The sequence below is a fragment of the Peromyscus leucopus genome, chromosome 14, assembly GCF_004664715.2.
Source record: "Peromyscus leucopus breed LL Stock chromosome 14, UCI_PerLeu_2.1, whole genome shotgun sequence".
Lineage (NCBI taxonomy): Eukaryota > Metazoa > Chordata > Mammalia > Rodentia > Cricetidae > Peromyscus > Peromyscus leucopus.
In genome coordinates this window covers 43,615,972-43,639,348 of record NC_051075.1, presented here as the reverse complement: position 1 = coordinate 43,639,348, position 23,377 = coordinate 43,615,972, and the positions used below count along the sequence as shown (strand labels likewise).

The 23,377-nt window shown below is 47.6% G+C and overlaps 1 protein-coding gene across 7 annotated transcripts in view; it reads right to left on the bottom strand.

Moving 5' to 3' along the window:
* Syne2 (spectrin repeat containing nuclear envelope protein 2) overlaps positions 1-23,144 on the bottom strand; it is a 320,737-nt gene extending 297,593 nt beyond the window's left edge. For 4 of the 7 annotated variants that reach the window (XM_037210625.1, XM_028876051.2, XM_037210626.1 and 1 more), the window contains exon 1: positions 23,037-23,143. The gene's annotated coding sequence lies outside the window, so the exon portion shown is untranslated. Of the gene's footprint in view, positions 1-23,036 lie in introns of all 7 variants that reach the window. The other 3 variants (XM_037210628.1, XM_037210627.1, XM_037210622.1) reach the window with 2 other exon arrangements.
* Positions 23,145-23,377: the final 233 nt, after the last annotated feature.

Here is a 23,377-nt window from a genome sequence, read left to right as displayed (position 1 = left end):
AACCAGAGTCGCATAAAAATTTCTTGGTGAGCGGTGGTGGCGCACGCCTTTAATCCCAGCACTCGAGAGAGGCTGAGCCAGGTGGATCTCTGTGAGTTCGAGGCCAGTCTGGGCTACAGAGCGAGTTCCAGGACAGGCACCAAAGCTACACAGAGAAACCCTGTCTCGAAAAAACAAACAAAAAGTTTCTTGGATGATATCCTAGTTTGCTTCCTATCGCTGTGATAAAACACAAACCAAAAAACAACTTGGGGAGGAAAGGGTTTATTTCACCCCACAGGTTCCAGTCCCTCATCCAGGGTAGTCATGGCAGGAGCTCAAGCAGGCATCTAGAGGCAGGAATGGAAACAGAGGCTATTGATAGCAGTGGTTCTCAACCTGTGGGTCACGACCCCCAGGGACAACTATCATATTTACATTATGATTCATAACAGTATCAAAATGACAGTTATGAAGTAGCAATAAAATAACTTTATGGTTGGGGGTCCACACAACATGAGGAACTGTGTTAAAGGGTTGCAGCATCAGGAAGGTTAAGAACCACTGCTGTAGAGAATGATAGTTACTGGCTTGCCCCTCACGGCTTCCTCAGCCTGTTTTCTTCCTGACATCCTGCCCAGGAGTGGCATTGCCCACGTTGGGTTGGACCCCCCACATCAATCATCAATGAAGGAATGCCCCACAGACTTGCCTACAAGGTCAGTGTGATAGAGGCACATCCCCAATGAGGTTTGTTCTTCCCAAATGACCCTGGTGTCAGGCTGATTTAAAAAAAAAACTAACCAGCACAGATGAAAAGGGGTCAAAAGTAGAAAAAGTTTAAGAACCTCCACTCTAGTACATGTAAAGAGTGGTACGTATACACACACACACACACTGAAGAAGGAAGAGGAAAAATTATTTACTATAAATATTGGCATTTCAAAGTTTCACTATTTAAAACATAAGCTACCCCTCCCTCCCTCCCTCATGTGCTTCCTCTCCCTCTCTCTCTCTCCCGTCAAACACGGTTAAAGCACTGATTCCTCACCAATCCCATCGCACACTGTCTTTTACACAAACCCCCGTTTCCACAGAAGGAGCTGGGGCCACTGTCCCAGGAAAACCCCCTCCCTTCCCACCCCAAACTCCATTTCCACTAGAAGGAAGTAAGAGGGCAGGAAGAGGGCCCCAAACACCATCACTGGCCTTTCGATAAAGGGACTTCCTCAACTGTCTCTGCTTTGCTCACAGAGCCCCTGTGGGAAGTGGCGTTTATGACATTAACCCTGGTCTTTGGGTATGGGTGGTTTGGGCGGTTTGTGGGTTGGCTTGGGTTGGTGGCTTTGGTTTTGAGTTTAGTGTGTGGAATTTATTTTCCCCCAATGGAATCACAGCTTTAACCATCCTAGGCAAAGATCTACCACAGCAGGGCTTTCTTTTTCTTTTTCTTTTTTTTTTTTTAAATCTACATTGAACGGTAGACAGTTGGTAAAAATTGGGAAGTCAGCAAGTAAACCCCACCCCTATGAAATCAGGACCTTTTAGGAGTCAACGACTTGAAGAGGCTGTTTATGCACATGATCAGAAAAGCCGGATTGAAGGAGCAGCCTCTGAGAGCCCTGCCTGCCTCCTTCCTTCACACCGTTACCTTTGCACCAGAAAAATATTTTTCTCCTTTTTAAAAATGTACTACTATATGTCTATGCATACGTACTTGGGGAAAGAGCCCCACATGTACCACAGTCCACATATGCAGGGCAGAGGACAACTGTGTGGAGTCGGTTCTCTCTCACTTTCACATGGATTCCAAGGACTGAACTTGGGTTTTCAGGGTTAATAACTGATTTGGTCAGCTGAGCCATTTCAATGGTCTTTTTTTTCCTTCTTTGAGACTAGGTCTCATGTATCCCAGCTGGTCTCTAACATACTATGTAGCCAAGGATGACCTTGAACTCCTGATCTTCCTCTCTCCACCTCAGGAGTGCTGGAATAAAAGGTGTGCTGTGGGATGTCTTTCTGTACTCTGTGAATGTGTTGCGCCCATTGGCTAGTAAATAAAGCTGCACTGACCTATGGTAGGGCAAGATGGAGCCAGGCGGGAAAACCCAAGAGAGACAGTGAGAGGAGAAAGGAGAGAGAGAGGAGACGCCAAACCACTGTCCAAGGAGCATCGTGTAATGGGACACAGGTAAACACATGGCAATACATAGGTAAATAGAAATGGGTTCATCTAAGATGAAAGAGCTAGCTAGCAAGAAGCCTTGCCATAGGCCATATATATATAATTGGTAATTAATATAAGCCTCTGAATGATTAGTTTATAAGTGGCTGTGGGACCTCAGGGCCGGGCAGGACACAGAAAAAATTCCAGCTACAAAGGTGTGCCCCACCATGTCTAGCTTAACAAAATTTTTTTAAATCCTTCAATGTTGTGAATTCTTATATCATGAATCAAGTCATATGGCAAGAAACATAAGGAAAAGAATTCCAGAATCACTAGGATGATACTAATTTTGATAAATAAACATAAAAAGCAAATAAATAAATAAACAAATGTAGCTTATTTTCAAAATATTCTATCCTGCAGTCTTTTGGTAAGATGTTTGTTCCTCTCTAAGATCATCCACTTACAAAGTCCACCAGCTTTTACTCCTTCCAAAGAGTAGTTTCAGCCGGGGCGGTGGTGGCATACGACTTTGATCCCAGCACTCGGGAGGCAGAGGCAGGTGGATCTCTGAATTTAAGGCCAGCCTGATCTACAGAGCAAGTTCCAGGACAGTCAGAGCTACGCAGAGAAACCCTGTCTTGAGAAACAAAACAAAACAAATGCCCAAATAGCAGTTTCAGCAAATCGGCTCAAAATATTTTCTGCTTCTAAGATATGTTTCTTTTAAACAACATTCTCAACTCTAATATTCCTGCTAGCCCAAAGAGACTAGTTTAGATGGCATTTTTTAAGACATTTTTTTTAAAGATAAGAGCACTCAGGGAGGTGACAATGACGGTCCCCCAAACTGTCTTCTACTCATAGTATCCAGCAAATCACTGCCAGCTCCCAACAACAGGAGGGCAGAGCCCCATGAAATGCAACCGCACATGTGAAAAGCATTTTGCGGTGTTTGGTGCTCCTGCACAACTTTGAGGAGGTTAAACAGAATCCAAAGGAGCGCAGTGTTGGATGCTCTGAAGGACGGCTATCTCCCAGATAGCTAGTGCAAGTGATTCGTAAAAAAAGAAAAATACAGCCAAGGACAAGAGGGGGCTGGGAAGCCAGGACAGTGGAACAGGAAGATTACATCTTCCAAGCTGACAGCAGATTTAACTGTCTTAATCCTGGTGCTTAAGATCCCGGAGAACAACCTTCCAGAAAGTAGATGTGGGTAGCCAACAAGAAAGTGTCATTCACACCTGTTAAGTCAACACTGACCAGGGAAAAGAGAGCCACCTATGACATACGAATTTAAATAATTTTGGTTTGGGCAGGACTGGGCAGTGGTCAGCCTCCATTCACTTTCTACCTCCCTTTATGTTTGGTGACCCATCCGTGGGCCAGTGAGATATACCCATGCCTAAATCCTGAGCTTCCTGCCTCCACCCACCTCCCAAGTGCCAGGGTAACGAGTACATGCCATCTCCCCTAGTTTATGCAATGCTGGAAATCAAACCCAAGGCTCAGTGCACAGCAAGCCTGAGCACTCTTCTGGCTGACTGAGTTACACCGCTTATGTAATGGTTTCTGTAGCGGGTGGCCATTTCAGCTTGGACCTGGAAGTTTCAACCCCCACTGAGGCTTTGGTAACGGTCACGCCTACAAGGCGGGGCTGAGAGAGGATGCCGAAGACCCGAGTTCCGGATGCAGGGCTCTCTTGTTTCCTGGACCCTGGACACTGGAGGCAGGCGGAGCAGAGTTCTCCAGAGAGCACCGCCGACTGCGCCACATCTTTCCCAGATCCTGCAACCTACCTATCCCTTCACTTGTAAGTTACGCCACTAAATAAACCTCCCTTTTAACCATGTGGAGTGGCCTTAATAATATCGCCAATAGGTTTCCACACTAGGAGCTCCAAGAAGCACCTGTGGAGTATTTTTAACTCCTTTCTCCCTCAAATTAGCGCAGCACCCAGCGCTGCTTTGCAGCTGCTCCGGTAACTGGGAGTTCTAACTAAACATCTGACACTCGGCATCCTCCAGCCACCCGACCACCGTAATACCAACTGGTTAACAAGAAAGCAGATGGGAAAACAGCTCGACACTTGACTGGGATTCGGATAAATTAGAAACCGTCTGTCTGTGCTGGCCATGGGGCGCACACCCTTAATATCAGCACTTGGGAGGCAGAGGCAGGAGGATCTCTGAGACCAGGCTGGCCTACATAGTGTGTTCTAGGACAGCCAGGGCTACATGGGGAGATTCCTTCTCAGGAAGCAAAGAATGGAGGGAAGGAGGGAGGGAGGGAGGGAGGGAGGGGGGGAAGAAGGAAGGAAGGAAGGAAGGAAGGGAAGGAAGGAAGGAAGGAAGGCTTTTTCTAGTGTGTAGCCAGCAATGCCACACTTTAACTGTATAGATATTCTTTTGTTGCAATGAAGTAGAGCTAGCCTTGGTGGCACATGTAGGCAAGATATGCCTAAGGCTGGAGAACTGTGCATTTGAGGCCAGCCTGGGCTACACTTAGGTGACTAGAAACATGGCGAATGATTAGAAATGTGCACTGCCCTTACAGAAGACCTTTCATATTTCAGGAAGCTCACAACTGCCTGTAACTCCAGCTCCAGGAGATATGAGGCTGGCCTCTGGGCTCCGAAGGCACTGTACATACATGAACATACTCCATACAGACATACCCACATTCAGATAATTAAAAATAAAAGACTTTTTAAAAATATTCCAAAGGAGTAGGGAATTGAATGGAGTAACTACAGAAATGGTGTTTTGAAAAACAGGTTTGGAATCATGTGTGGTTGTGTAACGGCGTGAGACCTTAGCCCAACAGACTCCATGATGGAAGGACCATTCAAGCTGTAAAAGTCAGCATGTAGACAGTATCACCTGCCAAAACTAAAACAAAGACCTAATCCATCAAAGACCATTGTTCTGGGAAAGTCTCTAAGTATAGCAACCTTGCTTTTTGGCTTCTGTAGTTCTGCTTCTGGCTAACTGTTCTTCTCAACTGAAGTATGTCAACCCTGAACATGGTTTTTGTACTTAAAAGCTCACCCTGAGAAAGTCTCAGGGCTGCACTAGGACCCTGAACATGGCTGACTAATAAAGACTTTCTATTGACTTAAACTCATGCCTACCAGTCTTCTCTGGTGAATACTCAACAACAGTGGCACATGTTTTTAATCCCAGCACTCCAGAAGGTGGAGGCATGAGGATCTCTGTGAGTTCAAGGCCAGCCTGGTCTACATATCGAGTTCCAGGACAGGCAGGACTACATGGTGAGACCCTGTGCTCCAACTGTGAACCCTGCAGTGAGAACCACCCCCAGGGGAACCCTGGGGCTCCAGATCACTTGCAAATGTGTTTCCACTTTATTCCCCAACAAAGCAGGCCTTTCTCACCTGAACAGAAACAACCAGAGCTATTTGTTGCTGAGTCTCCCCCAAGGATACAAAATTACCAGCTCTCAGCCACATTTTAGGACGTGACCCGCCCCACTCCTCTCTCCGGGAAAGAACAGAAGGTACTATGAGCACAGAGTTATCTTTGTCCTTTTCTTGTGGCAGACACAGTAACCCCATCAGAAATTTATCTGGTGTGAATAAATTTTAAAAAAAAAAATTTTTTAATCAGTTTCTAATTCTGATATTACAATTCTTCAGGAAGTTTTCTAATTTTTGAAAGTGTGTAGAATTCACGTGCTTTTCTGTGAAGGCAAAATTTCCTATAATGGATATGTTCCTTCTTTCCTTCTCTTCAAGGGCTAAGTGCACAGGGGTCTTCGGTTTCTTTCACGGAATTTCAAACTGAGTTTGGAGTTTCTGGAGAATATTTTTTTTCCCTTCTCAAAGTTCTCCTCGTGGAATAATCCCTGGCCTCACCCCAGCCCACCCCCACACACTGCATACATAACCTCCAACAGGAAACACAGCCCAGGGGGAATACAGTTCAACAGTAAAGTACATGCCTAGTATGTGTGAGGCCCTAGGTCCACTCTCCATCTCAGAAAAAGGAGGAGGAGGAGGGAGAGGAGGAGGGAGGTAAGGGAGAAGTCTGGGCTGTTTTCTCTCCATCGCTGAACAGTTCACTCAAACCTCAAAAGATGTCTTACACAGACTACAGTATTTTCCTCAGTAGACAAAAAACTAAACACTGAGAGAGATGGAGAAGGGGCAGGACCCCTGAGGTGCAAGCTAATCCGTGTGATACTTAGATCTGCGACAGCTTTCCCAAGTTATTCCTCCTGACGGCTAACGGTGCAAAGAAACGTGAGCCATTCTCCTGGGTAACAACAAGGGGACTCCCCTCTTAGAGGTGACAAAGTTGGAGGTGCTCTACTTGAAACTAATAAAGCAGTAAAAGGAAAGCTAATATTTATTTAGTACTTAATCAATGTCACACACTATCCATGAGCCGTGACTTTGGCAAGTCCATAAAAGACATCCCATCTGCCGCTTTAGGGAAACTGGGAGATTATGTAACCTATCCAAAACCACACAGCAAGTGATTAGCAGGACTAACTTGAACCCAAATACACTAGGCTTCAAAGGCCACGTCTTGAACCACTACAGCAAGAAACCTAATCAGCAACATATGTCCAATCCTCTCATTTTACTGCATAATTCTGCAGAGAAATTTAATACCACATGTCTTCAGCCATACCGAATCTCATCTGATCCTGGAAGCCAAGCAAGGGTGGGCCTGCTTAGTCCTTGGATAAGAGCTATTCATTTACACATTATCTGAACTTTCAACACAGGAACTAACCAGATGAAGCCGGCCTCATGGCACAAGCCTGTAAATCCCAACACTGGAGGAGGCTGGCCTAGAAGGACTTTTAAGCTGGAGGCCAGCCTGGGTCACCAAACAAAAGTGTTGAAAGGAAGAGGAGGAAGAGGGGGGAGGAGGAAGATTGAGATAGACAAGAGAAAGTGAGAGAAGTGAAGAGATTAGTCCTGAGACCAACGTAATTTAGGGCTATGTTCACTTCTTTCTTGCTTTATGTTTTTAATGTGCGGTTGGTTTCTGTTGTCATTTTGTCTTTTTTCTGTGTATAAGGTGCTTTGTCTGCATGTCTGTCTGTCCGTGTATCTATCATTTGGTGCCCTGTGAAGGCCCAAAAAGGGTGTCAGATCCCCTGAAACTGGAGTTCAGATGGTTGTGATCCGCTGGTCCTCTGAAAGAACAGCCAGTGCTCTTGACCCCTGAACCATCTCTCTAGTCCCTATTTAGTTTTATTTTGAGACAAGGACTACAGGGCAAGGTGGCCTGTAGGTCACTATGCAACTAAAGGCGGCCTTGGACTTCTAGCCCCCCTTTCCCTCTCTCCAGTGCTGGGGGTACACACAACCAAGCTTGGTTTATGCAATACTGGGGACTCAAACCCGGGCACCCCACACATGCTAGTCAAGCAAGCTACCAGCTAAACTACATGCCCAGCCCAGGGCCTCCTGTGTAAATGACAACGGCTGAAATTCTCTGCTCTCTTCAGAGAGAGAGAGAGAATACAGAAAAAGAAGCATGCTCTTGCCCTGTTACATTCGGTTGTCAAACTAGTATGATAAATTAACTAACAAAACTGGTTCTGCAGCAAACGAGAGGCTCACAGTCTCGGAATTCTTACCCTGGTTACGTCTAGGATCTACCACTAAGCCAAGACTATTTAACGTGGGTTAGGTCTGGTGTGTGCTGGGCTCTCAGAAGGGAGGGCTAAAATAAGAACCAGCGTTTTACGACACCTCGGGGACAAACCAGAACACCAAGTATCTAGGTGAAGAGGAGAGAGCGCGAAGTCTAGAGACAGCTGCAGGGGTTTGGAAATATTCAAATGAGAGGAGCATAACAACCGTCCATAGTGATAATCTCTAGGGAAGGGCCGTAAGAGCGGAAAGTGGAAATAAAACAAGGAAGCGATCGTGTGTGTGTGTGTGTGTGTGTGTGTGTGTGTGTGTGTGTGTGTGTGTGTGTGAGAGAGAGAGAGAGAGAGAGAGAGAGAGAGAGAGAGAGAGAGAGATTAAGATTTGTGTAATGAAAATGAAATCTTTAAAAGACACTTAAAGTCCCAGACTTGACTTTTTAAATGTACAACGAGTGTTTAAATTTTAATACTTTTTTTTTCTTACTTTTTTATGTATTGTGTTTGGGGTCATCTGGAGGTCAGAGGAAAACTTTTGAGGGTCATTTCTCTTCTACCACGTGGGTCCCCAAGGCCATGCACAGATTGTCAATGAAAAGGCCCAGGAGCAGTCTGCCTGCTGCCTACCGCCTTGACGGCCACTCACTCGTCACTTTTCCAGCCAAAAACTGGAGGGTCTCGCTCTCTCTCAACATTATATGGCACATACTTGGAAATCCTCCCTCCCCACTTCCTTCTAACACTCCTTCACCTCCTTCACTCCATTCTGCAACAGCTGTTCTCATTTACCTGACTCCCTGGATTTGGGCATCTGCCTCTAGTACAACCATGGGTGTGTACATACGTGTGATAGTCTCGTGTGACCCAGTGTGTGTATCTGTGTGTGTGTGTGTGTGTGTGAGAGAGAGAGAGACAGAGAGAGACAGAGAGAGAGACAGAGAGACAGAGAGAGAGAGACAGACACACAAAGAGAAAGAGAGAGAAAGAGAGAGAGAGAGAGAGAGAGAGAGAGAGAGAGAGAGAGAGAGAGACTGACTCAGGTGATCCAGAGTCTCATGCAGCCCATACTAGCCTTGAAGTCTCCATGTAGCTGAGGATGAGCTTGACCTCGGATTGCTTCACCACCACAGCCACTTTGTGTGGTGCTCTGACTGACCTGGGACTTAGTGCACGTTGGGCAGACACCCTATCAATGGAGCGTTCACCCAGCTTTCTCTGACACATCTTTTTAGAACACTTTCATGAAACCCTTCACACCCAGCAGTCACTTGGGTTCCCCACTGGCTATGAGAACATACTCCAAATGCTCTTGCAGGCCAAACCCCCTCAAATTAACCAAAACAACCACTACCTACATCGCCAGTGTTCTCCCTCACCAAATTCTGCCCCGAACCCATGCTTTCTCCTTCGGCATGAAATTTACCCTCTTCCAGTCCCTGTGCATAAACCCTCACGGGCCATTATAGGCCAATTACCTACACAGCTCAACCACACTATTAAAATTAGCCCCCGCTCAACCATGCTATTAAATTTAGCCACTGCATCCCCAAAGCTGGTATTAATCACCGCTGGCTGGGTGCACCCATACACTGCTTTTGCACGCCGGCACTTCCTCCATTCCAGAGACTGTGTGCAGACTTGTCCACCGGCCACCTTCCCCAGGCGCTAAGCACTCAGAGCCAGGTCTGCTTTGTTTCTGATTGTCCCCGACCACCTGTCACTCGTGCTCGGGACCCCTGAACTGGACACAACGCAGTGGTTATTTTAAACTTGGATTAGGAGCCCCCTAGGGAACTGGTGGGGCACACCTTTTGAGTGGGTCCGTGAGGGAGGGCTTTTCCAGGGAGGGTTAACTTGGGAAGAAAGATCCACCCTGGATGTGGTTGGTGCCAGCTTCTGATGGCGTTCTAGACTGCATAAAAGTGGGGAAAGGCGCTCCAGGTGTAGGCGGTGGCTGGGGAGAAGGAAGGAGAGAGAGAGAGAGAGAGAGAATTGGGAGATGCAGGGAGGGAGGGAGGGAAGGAAGGAAAGGTAAAAAAGAGTTCACAGGGGAGTCAGGAGTTCAAAGTCATGCTCAGCTGCACAGTGCATTTGAAGTCTTGCCTGGGCTGCAGGAGATGCGATACTGTCTTTAAGACAAAAGAAACAGGAAGAGGGAGGAAGGCAGCTGGCTGCCTTCATTGCCGGTGTTCATCTCCACCTCTGCTCCCTGGCTGCATAGTCAATAACATCACTGCTACACTGCCCCCCACAGCGAACTGCAAACCATTTAAGCCGCTGTGGAGGGGTACTTTGTCACCGCCGGGATGCCCATAGTAGCCAGTGCTGAGGACCATCTACAGGTATTTTCGCTCTTCCCTGCATTACCCAGTAATACTCATAAGACCCTCTAAATACACAATTCCTTAACTCTCCTCCGCTGCTGTAAGGTGCTCCAAGCAGTACAGCCATACGGGTCAGGGTCAGAGCCAGGACTTGAGCCAACCTCAGGCTGACTCAGGGACCATGTTCTCAACTCTACTGCACCAGAGTTCCTAAACTTCACTCTTCCCAGACCAGTAATGACACATGGGAGCAGAGCTCAACAGGAAGACCCCAGTCCACTGTGTTTGACCCAGGCGTATCTCTAGATAGACTGACAGTGTCCAATATTCATTCATTTCTCTCCTAGTCTGACTCCCACCCACCCAGGTCCCCCCAAATACAATTCAGAACAAAAACTACTTAAGAAATAGGGACAGGGAGAGCGTTTATTCCCTCGTTCCTGCAGTATACACAACACAAGTTTACAAGGCTTCACAGGTATGTCCGTAAATCTTGAAAGAATATGCCAGGTCATTTCAAAACATGCTTTCCCTGCCCAGACCTGAAGTCAGCAGCAGTTGCTAAGAAAACACACAGCCAACTGTGAGACAACGAGATGACTCACAGACAAAGCCGGCTCACCCTCTGACTCCCAGGAACAGCTCCCACAAAGGACCTTCCTAACTCAATCCTGGGCAAGCTGGCAGAGGTGAACAGCCAGGGGTGGCTCTAGATGCAGGCCAGAAGGGAAAACACTCCGTTCCTGAGGAAGCACTTTTTATAAAACTAATTACTACCCCACAAAGTCTCAAAGTTTCCCGCCATGAGAAAACAAATGCGAAGCCCTCACCAGGGGCCAGCATGCTTTTTAAACCCTTGTTTATGTCCTTACATCTTAACAGGGGAAACTTTTCCTCCATACACCACACGGGGGGAGGTGGGGGGGACATGGGACTGTGAAGAATGTTCTGAGCAGAGCAGGCCAAGAACACATTTTCACTGCCAACATGGAAGTGCAAATAATAAACACACATTTCACTTTTAATGAACAGAATTTGTAGTCATGGCTCCTTTTCAGCTCTGCCTTTCCTGTCTCAATCACCAACTCAAACATGCCCCCCTCCCTAGGTTTTTCAAGACAGGGTTTTCCTGTGCAGCTCTGGCTGTCCTGGAATTTTCTCTGCAGACCAGGCTGGCCTTATACTCAAGAGATCTGCCTGCCTCTGCCTCCCTTGAGTACTGGGATTAAAGGCATGCGCTACCACTGCCTGGCTGCCAACTCAAACTTTTTTTTTTCCCCAAGACAGAGTTTCTCTGTGTAGTTTTGGTGCCTGTCCTGGATCTTGCTCTATAGACCAGGCTGGCCTTGATCTCACAGAGATCCACCTGGCTCTGCCTCCCAAGTGCTGGGATTAAAGGCATGTGCCACCACTGCTTGACCAACTTAAACTTTTTAACTAACAGTTTTGCCATGCTTTAGTGTGCCCAACAATCCCTTCCCATGTTGCCTAGAGCTACAGTTGTTACAACTTATAGACCTTTGGGTTGTGCATTTCTGTATCCATTTGTGGGGCCTGGGAAATGCTCATGAACAGCTTTCAAAAAACATTCATAAACAGCTTTCAATGTAAATCCCACATACCACATCATTTTATCCACAGATGACTGGACATGGTTTGGGGTTCTGGAGGCTTTAGGGACAAACCTGAAACTAATCATATGATCTAGAGCTGGCACCATTCCTTAGCAAGCAGTATTTTTAAGTGAAAATTAGCTAACTCCTATGGTATGAGCCCTTAATTAATGACTCATGCCGAAGCAGCTGAACGTGAAGATCTTAGTCATAGGTGATAAAATCAGCGGGCCCTCCTGATAACACACTTGACTCCTTCCTGAGCCTGAGAAAAACAGGCAGTGTCTGTGTAAGTCTGTTCTGCCCTCTCTCTCCAAAACTAAACAACTCAGGGGCTGCTCTCTGATAAATCATGTTATTCTAACCTTGAAGGAAGGACTGCATGGAACACACTTAGACTGGTGTGGTTTTTCTTTTTGTTGTTGTTTTGGTTTTTCCTTTGGGTTCTGAGGCTAGACTCCAGGCCTCCCACATGGCAAGCACAGATCCACCAGTAAGTTACAGCCTCAGCCCAAACTAAACCACTGGAATGAGTAACTGGATATCTTCACTTTAATGTAAAACTTTGCCCCTTGGCTGGGCAGTGGTGGCGCACGCCTTTAATCCCAGCACTTGGGAGGCAGAGGCAGGCGGATCTCTGTGAGTTCGAGGCCAGCCTGGGCTACCAAGTGAGTTCCAGGAAAGGCGCAAAGCTACATAGAGAAACCCTGTCTCAAAAAACCAAAAAAAAAAAAAAAAAAAAACTTTGCCCCTCCAAACCTTCTCATACCTACCCTTCCCAAAAACCTGCCTTTCAAATTAAAAGTGTCCCTGTAAGCACAACTCTATTTCAGTCAGATGGAGGTATTATACATTGTATTATTCTGGAATATGATCTGTAAATAGAATATACAAGATATTAATACAATAATCCTGTACATAAAATTTTCATAACACTCATAGTAACAACAAACCCGCCTGCTTGCAATGACTTTATACAAATCAGTATGTGTAGATATGCATGGCCACACCAGTTTTCTTTCAGTCATCTTTTATACAAACGAGCTATAGAGAAATTTATCGACAGTTCATGCAAACCAGCTTCACATTTGTCTTAGGCACCTTAATAACCAAATGACATAAAATCCAGCTACTTATGGGTGAACTTATATGATGCACAGAATTTATCTCAAATCTCTCCAGCATCTGGGGAACAGTGAGGGTGAAGGTGACAAGTTTGGCCATCACTGGCACCAGTAGTGGCTACATGGGGTTCAGTCCCTGTTACCTCTGCTTTGGAGTACACTAGAATTCTTTCTAATTACATGCTTCAAAAATCAACTTACTTACTACCGTTCTAGGACCAGGCACAATTGTGATCATTTTTGAATTTTCATTTCACCTCTATTATAATTCCCTTGAGGAGGGGGTTGGAAGTTTGGTTATCAACCTTGTCATTTATTTACTATGTGCCTGTGCATGTGTGGGCATGTGCATGCCATGGTGCACATGTGGAATTCAGAGAACAACTTTCAGGAGTCAGTTCTCAAGTCCATGTGAACTCCAGGGCTCACACCCAGCTCATCAGGCTTGGTGCCAAATGTCCTTACTCTGCTGGCCTTTAATTATTTACTATTTATTTATTTATTTATTTATTTATTTATTTATTTATTTATTTTTGAAATAGTGTCTCCCATGGCCCAGGCTGACCTTGAACTCACTTTGCAGCCGAGATGACTTGGAACTTGTGATCCTCCTGCCTCCACCTTCCGAGCACTAATATTACAGGTATGGGCCCACACTTGACGGATGGTGTGACAAGGACGGAACTGCAATGTTAGACAAGAATGCCACCAACTGAGTCATATCCCTAACCCTTTTCTCCCCAAGTTTTGGGATTACAGGCCCAGGGCACCATGCCCCAACTACAATGAGGGTTTTCTATATGACCCCTGCTCGGTTCCACCTAGTGCTCCCACATACACTGGGGACAAATGCCACATTTCTAAACTAAAACTCACAGCATTTAGGAGCTGGGAAAATTCTCCGATACCCTCTGCTCCTCTACCCCAGTGGCTCAGTCTGCAACAGGCAAGAGAATCCCTTTCCAGGCTTGTTCATAGACAGACTGCTGGCCCCACATCCAGTGTTTGACTCTACCTATACACTGACAACTGGTCTCCCAAGCCATACTTCAGTTTTCTGCTGTTTTGTTTGGGAGAAAGCTGAGATGGGGTCTCCCTTTGTAGCCCTGATGGACATGGAATACACCATACGGAACAAGTTGGCCTTGAACTCTTGGCAATCTTTCTACCTCTGCTTTCTGAGGGCGGGGACAGGCATGACCAATTTCCCAGAATGCACTTTGAGAAGCGGTTGCTCCTACTAACTCTAGTTGGTCATGAAGTCATCTTCACTCCAGTGATGGACAGTGACTGACCTCACTACAATGGTATGCAGGTTATTTCTCCTACTAGACAGCTAGTTAAAAGCAACAGGACACTGATTTCCATCTCGGTACCAGAACTGGGATCCAATAGATAACTGAAAAATGACTAGTTGCATGATTTGAAAACATACTCGACAGAGGGAGGCTGCCCACCCACTGATGCAAACCACAAACGCTGGTGGTACCCAAAAGAAGGAGGAAAGGCAGCTAGAGCCAGACAAGGGGATTAAAGCCAGACAGCACCGTCCAAAGGGATTAAAGACGGCATCTCACCTTGTAGTCCTATCTATTATGGATTCGAAAGCAAGAGCTTGAAGCTGACTTTCGTGAAATGTGTTTCTCTGGCCTGGGGACTAGACGCAGGTGCTTTTCAACTCAGACATCAACGGGAAGAAATGCTTTCAAAGGCAGCATTCACAGCATCTCAGGGCCTGGGAAGTGTCAGCAGGAACAGCTAATCCTTCTCCTCACTCACCTCCTTCCTCCTGATGCTGTCAGGGGCAAACACAGCGAGTGTGCCAGGCAGCCTTAACTATGTGCAGCCCAAGTCCGGTGGCTGTGCTTGCCCGGTGCTCTGGGGTTCCCTAGATGCGCTATTGCCACAACAATATTGTCCGTGACACATCAGTCATCTCAGCTTAAGACTGCTCTGCGGTGCTGGCTATGGAGTACACACTTGGAAACCTGGGACTTGGGAAGCACAGGTAGGAGAATGGCAAGTTCAAGGCCAGCCCAATTTACACAGCAAGTTCCTGACCAGTCGGGACTTCAACAAGACCTTCTAGCCCCCCAAAAGAGGGAAGGTGGGGCAGTTGTTGTTTTTGCTGGATAGGCTGGCACAGGACTTTTAATCCCAGTACTCAGGAGGTGGAGGAAAAGCAATCAGAAGTTCAAGGTCATCCTTGGCTACATAGCTAGTTGGGAGCTAGCCTGGGCTACATGAAACCCTGTCTCTGATTTCTGAGCTTCATTTCTTTCTTCAAAATTTATTTAAGGGGTTGGGGATTTAGCTCAGTGGTAGAGCGCTTGCCTAACAAGCGCAAGGCTCTGGGTTCGGTCCTCAGCTCCAGAAAATCAAAATCAAAAAAAAAAAAAATTTAACTTTATCAACTAGACTATATTTAAGAGCCCAATTACCTAAATACAAATTCTTTCTTCATTTTTTTTTCACCTAATGAAGTAGTAAGATAAAGATCATAATCAGTCAGTATACTACAGTATGAGTGAATACATAGTTTTCTTATTATTCACCTCTCTCCAAAGAGCAATTACCTACTCAAGAAGCATAATTGCGTAGTGTGGACTTGAGAACAGATGAGAAGAAAAGGCAGAAGGGAGCTGCCAAGGTCAAAAGGCGGAAGATGCTGGAGTGGAGACTCAAGGCCGTAATCCCAGCACTCAGGAGGTAGAAACAGAGTGAGCCACAAGTTCAAGGCCAGCCTAGTGGTTGTATCAGGATACTGTGAGGAGGGGCTGGTGAGGAGAGAGGGAAGGGAGAGGGAGGGGGAGAGGGGGAGGGGAGGGAGGGGGAAGACAGCACTCTGTGGCTTTCCTTCACCACAGGAAGTGGTGCAAGGCCACTTTCAGAGAAACTGATATGCTGCAGTCATTACTCAAGGCAGAAAGAATGACAGACAGCCAACACCCAGAAATGGAGAAAAAATTCAATTTTTTAAATTCTTAGGACAGTGAGATGGCTCAGCAGGTAAAGGTGTTTTCCACCAAACCTGACCATATGAGTTCAGCCCTTGGGATCCTCATGGTGGAAGGAGAGGACCGGTTCCCACTAGTTCCACATGTGTGCCATGGCACACGTGTGTGTACATGTACATACACATTAACATGGCACACATTTGTACATGTGCACACACATTAACATGGCACACATTTGTACATGTACATATACATTAACATGACACACATCTGTACATATACATACACATTAATACTTTTCTAATGAAAGAAAAATAAAAAAGGAGGGGAGAGGAAGCAATTAAAGAGAAAAAGGAAAACATTGGAGCGCTGCTTCCCTGAGCCCCGGCTTCCCCCACACCTCTGCTAAATGCTGCTCTGTGAGGGAGTCTCTTCAACTGCTGACATTTCAAGGTTCTCTTGACCTCCAGACCCTCGATGCTGGTAACAAATGCCCCGACTCCTGTCGCTGTCTCCAGACACTGCCTCCACCAGTCAACAAGTGCCGGCAGGGACGGCGTGGACTCCCCCCACACTCCATGCCAGAAGCAAAAGGAAAGTTTGCCTAAAGGTACAACCACGGCCACAAAATTCTCTTAGGACAAAAATCTTAGAAAATCTCTGGAAGCAGATTTTTCTAGAGGTGATACCAGAAGTACAGTCCATGAAGAATAAACCGATAAATCAGAACTGAAACCGGGAAAAGGAACAGTGAAGACAGCGCAAGACCCTGTTATGGTTTGAATGTTATCTCCTGCAAACTGACGAAATTTAACATCATCCCAACAGGATGAACAGGTGGCACCTTTAAGAGGCAACAAAGTCAGGAGAGCTCAGCCTGCAAGAGTGGATTACCCATGTCATTCTCAGCCTGCAAGAGTGGATTACTGATGTCATGGAGCATCTGCCCTTACTGGCCTTGCCCTTCCCTTGCAGGACAATGCACCAAGAAGGTCCTCTAAGGTCCTGGCCTTCTAGTAAAGTTTTGTGTTCTATAAATTTTCCAGTACGGTGTGTTCTGTTACTGCAGCACAAAATTGGGTAGCTAACAAAAGACTTGCAGCAAGAATACGCCAAGAATCCTGAAAACACAAGAAAAAAAATGCAACAAAAATACAGGCATGTCTAATACAAAGTAATAATAATAAACTCTTTAATTTTAGAGGGCCAGAGGGATGGTAAAGGCACTTGCCACCAAGCCTGACAAGGCTCCTGAACCCATGAAAAGATGAAAGAAGAGAACCAATTATGCAAAGTTATCCTGTGAGCCCCACACACCGGCCATGGCACTAATACACACACTAACACACACACACACACACACACACACACACACACACACTAAGAATAACAAATATAAAATGAAAGCTTTTAAAAAATTAGACATCCAATTTAAAACCTTTTTAATTATAAAGGGCTGAGAGATGGCTCAGCAGGTAAAAGCACCTGCCTCACAAGCAAGCGATGACCTCAGTTTGATCCCCAGAGACCCACACACGCGCGCGCACACACACACACAAAAAGCTGGAAACTGTTCTGTATCTGTAATCCCAGCACTCCTATAGTGAGGTGAGAGGTAGAGCCAGAAGAATTTCCCAGAAGCCCTCGGGCCAGGTGAGCTGCAGTACACCACACAGCAGAAACAAGAAAGACCCTGCCTCAACAAAGGAAGAGAGGGAGGGAGGGAGGGAGGGAGGAAGAGAGAGAGAGAGAGAGAGAGAGAGAGAGAGAGAGAGAGAGAGAGAGAGAGAGAGATGGCTTCTAAAAGCTCTCCTCTGAGCACCACACGTGTGTACCTGCACTCACACTCATCATACACACATTTGCACATACACTCACTAATAAATAAAGTTTTAATAAATACCAAAAAGGGAATAATCTGCTGATATAACCACGTGAGTGACTCTCAAGATAATCGTGCTAACTGAAAGAAGTCAAGGTAAAGGAAAAAGAGGTAATACGCAATCCCACTCTAAAATTTCAGGTCCATTGAGTCCAAGCTTTCAGTGATTGTGGGGAGAAGGGATGTGGGGAGCAAAAGGAGGCTGGAAGAGAGATGGTCTCACACATCCACATTTGAGTCAAAACCTTATAAAGCCAACCATGGTGGTACAGGGCTGTAGTCTTAGCTACTTGGGAAACTGAGGCAGCGGCATCGTTTGTGCCCAGGACTTTGAGACCAATCTGAGAAACACAGTGAGACCTCTAGCTCAGTCCCTCCAAAATGATGAAAAGTTAAATGCTGGGGGGCTGGAGAGATGCTCAACAGTTTAGAGCACTTGCTGCTGGTCTTCCTTAGGACCCAAGTTCAGTTCCTAGCACAACCACCTGTAACCCTGGCTCCAGGGATCCAATGCCTTCTTCTGGCACCAGAATTCATGTGCATGAGTGTGCATGCACACATGCTCACGCACACACTAATTAAAATAAAACCCTTTTAAATAAAACTTAAATATTGGTATTCAAGGGAGGCACAAAAGACAATTTGAGGTAAGAATCAAAAAAGAATATAACCTATAACAAGTTCATGAAGACTTACAGGCATTAAACAATAGTGAAGTTACACTGCCTCGGATACAATATTTTACTTCACAAAAGGAGAAAAGGGAACATTTGACACAAGCCGTTGTTATAAGAAAAGCAAGCATCCCTGTCTCCCCACTCCCAGCCCCTGTCGTGTGTGTGTGTGTGTGTGTGTGTGTGTGTGTGCGCGCGTGCGCGCGCGCGTGTGTTGCTGGGAGCTCACATACATTAGACACGGTCTTTAACAGAGCCACACTCTCAAGCCTGTTGAAATTTTTGGTTTAGGGATCTGGCAGGGGAGGTGTTTGATTTGTCATGGATTTGATTTTCTGAAACAAAGTCTCATGTGCTTTTGTTTTTTTTGCAACCAGGTCTCATGTAGACTGGCCACACGGCCTTGAACTATCTATCCTCCAGCCTCCACCTCCCAAGTGCTAGGGTTACAGATGTGCACTACCACACCTGGCTCTTGGTTTGCTTTTTAACTGAACACAGTGAAGCCTTGAAGAATGAGCTCTTGTATTTCATTTCAACTCTACGTCTTAACTAAGAATCCCTACACTGATGTTTCTCCTAACAGTAACAGCAGGGAAACGATCCTGCTGTTTTCCCAGTTGGCCCGTCCCACTCCTGGACAGAATCAGGTGCTTCACGCTACACAGCCCCAGGAAGCTCGTGACTTCTGGCATCACCATGTGAACGCTTCGATGGGTCCTCTTCCCACTGGGCCAGGGTCCATCGGCACAGGGATCAATCTTCTGACCTTGGTACAGTAGTGACACATAGAAGCTTCCAAACAGAGGTTCGTTATCCGAGGCTCTAACATTGCAATCTCCCCCAATTCCTAGGTTTTTGAGCCATAAAAGAGGACTAATAAGAGTACAGACTGGGAGTCATGTGACTTCTAAGAACTCCCTGCATGATCTGTACCTGATTCCCATTTGCATACCCCTCCTTTTTTTTTCTTTTTCTTTTTCTTGTCTTTTCAGTTGTTGAGATAGTTTCACAGTTTTACTCTTGCTCCAACAGGCCTCCTACCTCTGCTGGGATATAGGTGTTCACACCACATGGCTTCCATCATTTCTTTCTAAGCTCCCTTAGTAGTAGAGTGCCCAACCACAGTGACCAATAAATCCGCAGCATCCAGGTTCTCTGTGGTCTTGAGGCCTCTGTAGGGTCCCCTTCCAAGCCTGTCTCCTCTTCACAACCTCCCACCCCACCCCACAGTACAGCTACTTCCCCCTTTCCAGCCTCAGGACTACTGTCTCCTTCCAGGAGCCACTGATTACTGGGCCTCAGTTCTCCATCATCCCCTCCTTCTAGTCAACAGACAGTTAAAGAGGACCTACCGCACCCCAGGCGCTCTTCTGGATTCTAAACACACAGCAGTGAAGCGGGGACCATGGCTCACACCTGAAGTCCTAGCACTTGGGAGGTGAAAGCGGGAGGACCATTCGAGAGCATCACAACATCAACATAGCCTAGGCTACCTGAGACTGTCTCAAAGAAGAAAAGAGAGCGAAGGAGTCAGCTGTGGATGAGAGAGCTTGGGCAAGATGCGATGTAGTATGGGAAGACAAATTATAAACTGGGAAGCGATGCCTTATACATTAGTCAGCCATAGGTGCTATGGAAACAAAAGTTATGAAGGAAGAATGGGAAAGAGTTGCTAGGGTGACTGTGATTTTAAATCTGGGGGTTACTGAGACAATAGCATGGAGCAAAGGGGAGGGGCCAGAGAAAGGAAAGCAGGGAGGGACCACATCTCGGGCAGAGCATCATAAATCCAAAGACCCTTAGCTGCAAGAAAGCTGGTGTGACTAAGACACCTGGGCAAGCCGGGTGGTGGTGACACAGGCCCTTAATCCCAGCACTGGGGAGGCAGAGGCAGGCAATCTCTGTGAGTTCGAGGGCAGCCTGGTCTACCAAAGCAAGATCCAGGACAGCTAGGACTGTTTCACAGAGAAAACTTGTCTTGAAAAATTAAAAAAAAAAAAAAAAAAAAAAAACAGGGCAAGGCAAAGAGAGAGAAGCAGAAGGTGAGATCAGGTGGGTAACAGGATGAAGAAGCCAGAAACCAAGAGGTGGCTCCTGGAGCCCCCGGCAGGTCTGTGCCTATCAGAGGGAGCTGGGAGGGTATCTAGATGGTTCTGACCTGGAGTATGAGGTGATCCAGTTTACACTTCAAACCCTGTGATTAACCTAGACATGGTGCGGCACTCATAACCCCAGCTACTCCAATCGAAGCTGTTTGGAAGACTGAGGTAGGAGGACCCCAATCAAGTTCAAGGCCAGCTTGGGCTACTTTGCAAGTCCTGGTCTCAGAATAAACTAGCAAAGGGCTGGGGTATAACACCGTGGTGGAACATAAAGCCCTGGGTTAATCCCTAGTAAATAAGCAAATAAATACAAAGTGTGTTCTTAGTTTAGTAACATATTTTATTTTCTACCTGTTTTGCCCACTAGATAAAGGAACTATGGCTGCCTTGTCCACACTATATTCCCAGCACCTAGCACAGTGCATCCTGCGTACTCAATAAACCACTTTCAGATGAGCAAGATAATCACATAGCGTATCCATGGGTTCAAAATAAGCACCTGACGAATGAGTATTACTAGTACTACTTGAGTTCCCCCCCCCCAGTCCAGCACACTGATTGGCACAGTGCAAGAGAGTATTTGCATAAATGGATGTTCATGAAATTACTGTAAATTAGTCATAAATGAATGACGAACGGGTAAAGGGCTTCTCATCCCTGGCACAGTTACTTAAATGGGACCCATTCCGTTTTGAATCTTCCATTAAGCGCTCACCTGATGCTAGAGGGCACAACCCAGGCTCAACCCACAGTGACTCAGTCCTTTAAACACACTGCCATATCCAGCAGCACTCTCAGCCCAAGCCCACTGAAACGCTAATAAAATTTCTAATTGGGTAAACTTGCACTTTTTTTTTTCTTTAGAGAGAGTCGGGCTGATCCAAACTGGTTTAATTTTTAATTTTTTAAAAATTCAAATAGAAGCTCATTAAACCATGTGTGGTGGCTCACACTTGTAATTCCAGCACCTGGAAAGTGGAGGGAGGGTGGGGTGAATAAGGGGTTCCAAGCCAGCCTCAATTGCGTAACAAATTCAAGGCTATCCTTGACTACCAGAGACCCCGTATCCAAACAAAACAAACAGAAGGCTTTAACTTCAAATAGGTAAGCAAAGACCAAAACCCTTCGTCCACGTTTTACTCATTTTCACATCGCCAGCATCTTTACCATAAAACTTTATGAGTATTCCACCTGTTCCCACTGCCCCGGTGGGTGGGGAGCTGTGGGGGGGGTGGAGACCACTGACAGGCAGCACAGAGGCCACTCAGTCACCAGCAGGAAAAGCCTTTGGAAGTCTTGAGAATTTTCCAGAAAGAAAACTGGGGGCGCAGTCATGCATTGGAGCGTGTAAACACATCAAAAATCCCAGGCTGTAAAAACCGAATGCTCCCTCTCCCATGGAGGCGTTTACTGGTTCCGAAGCTGCGAGGAGGCCAGGTAGGTTTAACTGTGTCCCCACCCGAACAAGCGATGGAACTAGTCGAGCATAGCCACAGAGTTTACCTGCAGCAAGGGCTTTGGAGCGACGGAAACTTTCAGAGAAGCCGCCGAAGTTGCTTCAAATCAAACTTTCAAGCATTTTTTTTTAAAGCCCCGCAAAGCGCTAAGCGGCCACTGAGACCCTCCCGGGTTTGGCTCGGGCTGGCCGCTGCTGGTGCACAACCGCGTCTGCTGCTACTCGGTGCCGACGCTCCCTTCCACTAGGGGAGGAGAAAACAACTTTCGGAAATAAGGCGCGTCCACAAAGGCAAGTGTTAACACTGGACTTCTCCACCTCCCATCTAATGAAGTGGCCCTGTGGCCAGCAGCCTTGAACACAAATCCAGGGCCCCCCATCCCGGGCGCCTTTTCAGACCTCCAGGGAGAGACCTTAAGGAGGACCAGGTGCCACGGTCAGACCCTAAAGGCAATAGCAGAGACAACAAAGACCGCCAGCGATCAAAATGGAATTATAGTCCCCGCGGTCCCAGCGCCCCCTCTCCGCCCCAAGGAGGCTCAGAGCCGCCGCGCCCGCCCCTTCTCCTCCAGTGCAAGGGTCCCGCGTCTGGTTCAACGGTGGTGCGCCCCGGCCTCAGGTTCTCCGGTCCCCGGGGCTAGCCTCCCGCCGTCGGTGGTTTTGCAATCTCTGCGCCACAGCTCCAGCGTTCTATCTCACACCCCGTTCAAAATCTTTCCCGCCCAGGCGTGACGCGAGGAATGCAAACAATCAGATGAGCGCGCCCGCCTGGGCCGGGCTAGGGGAACGGTGGGGAGCCCCAGGGCCGAGCCGGGTGCACCCGCGGGCCGGGCCCGGAGGTGACACAAAGAAGCCGGGGACACCAAAGCCAACCGCTGGCGCTCGCCGCGATCCCCGGGGTGCCCCGCCCGCCGCTAAGTTTGCAGCGCCCCGAGCGCCCCGCTGTCCCCGCCCGAGCGAAGTTTCCCGCGGCCCGGCTGGGAGCCCCGCATCCGGAGGTTCCTGTGGGCCCCAGGGCTCCCCGCCCGGCTCGGGGAACCCGCTGGGCTCGCGCCCGCCCCTTCCCCGCCCTCTCGCTCCCGCAGGGCGCTTTGGGGCGCGGGGGCTCCCGCGGCCGCGCTCACCGATGTCTGCCGGGCTGGGAGGCGAGGACCCGGTCTGGGCCCACCCTGATCTGCGCCCCGCTCGCCTCGCTGCCTCGATGGCGCCCCTCGATCGGTCTCCCGCTCTCTCTTCCGTGCGGCCGAAGGCTTGCAGCGCAGCCGAGCGCGCTCCGCTGTGGACTGGAGGCTGCAGACCACGCCCCGCGCCTCCCGGCCCGCCCAGTCCCGCGCTCGCCGCCGCCCGGAGCAGCGCGCTAGGGGCGGAGCCGCCTCCCCGCGGCCACCGCAACTTTCCCTCCGCCTTAGCGACCCTTGCAGGTGGCGGGAGCGACGCACTAACTCCGAATGCAGGTTCACGACCC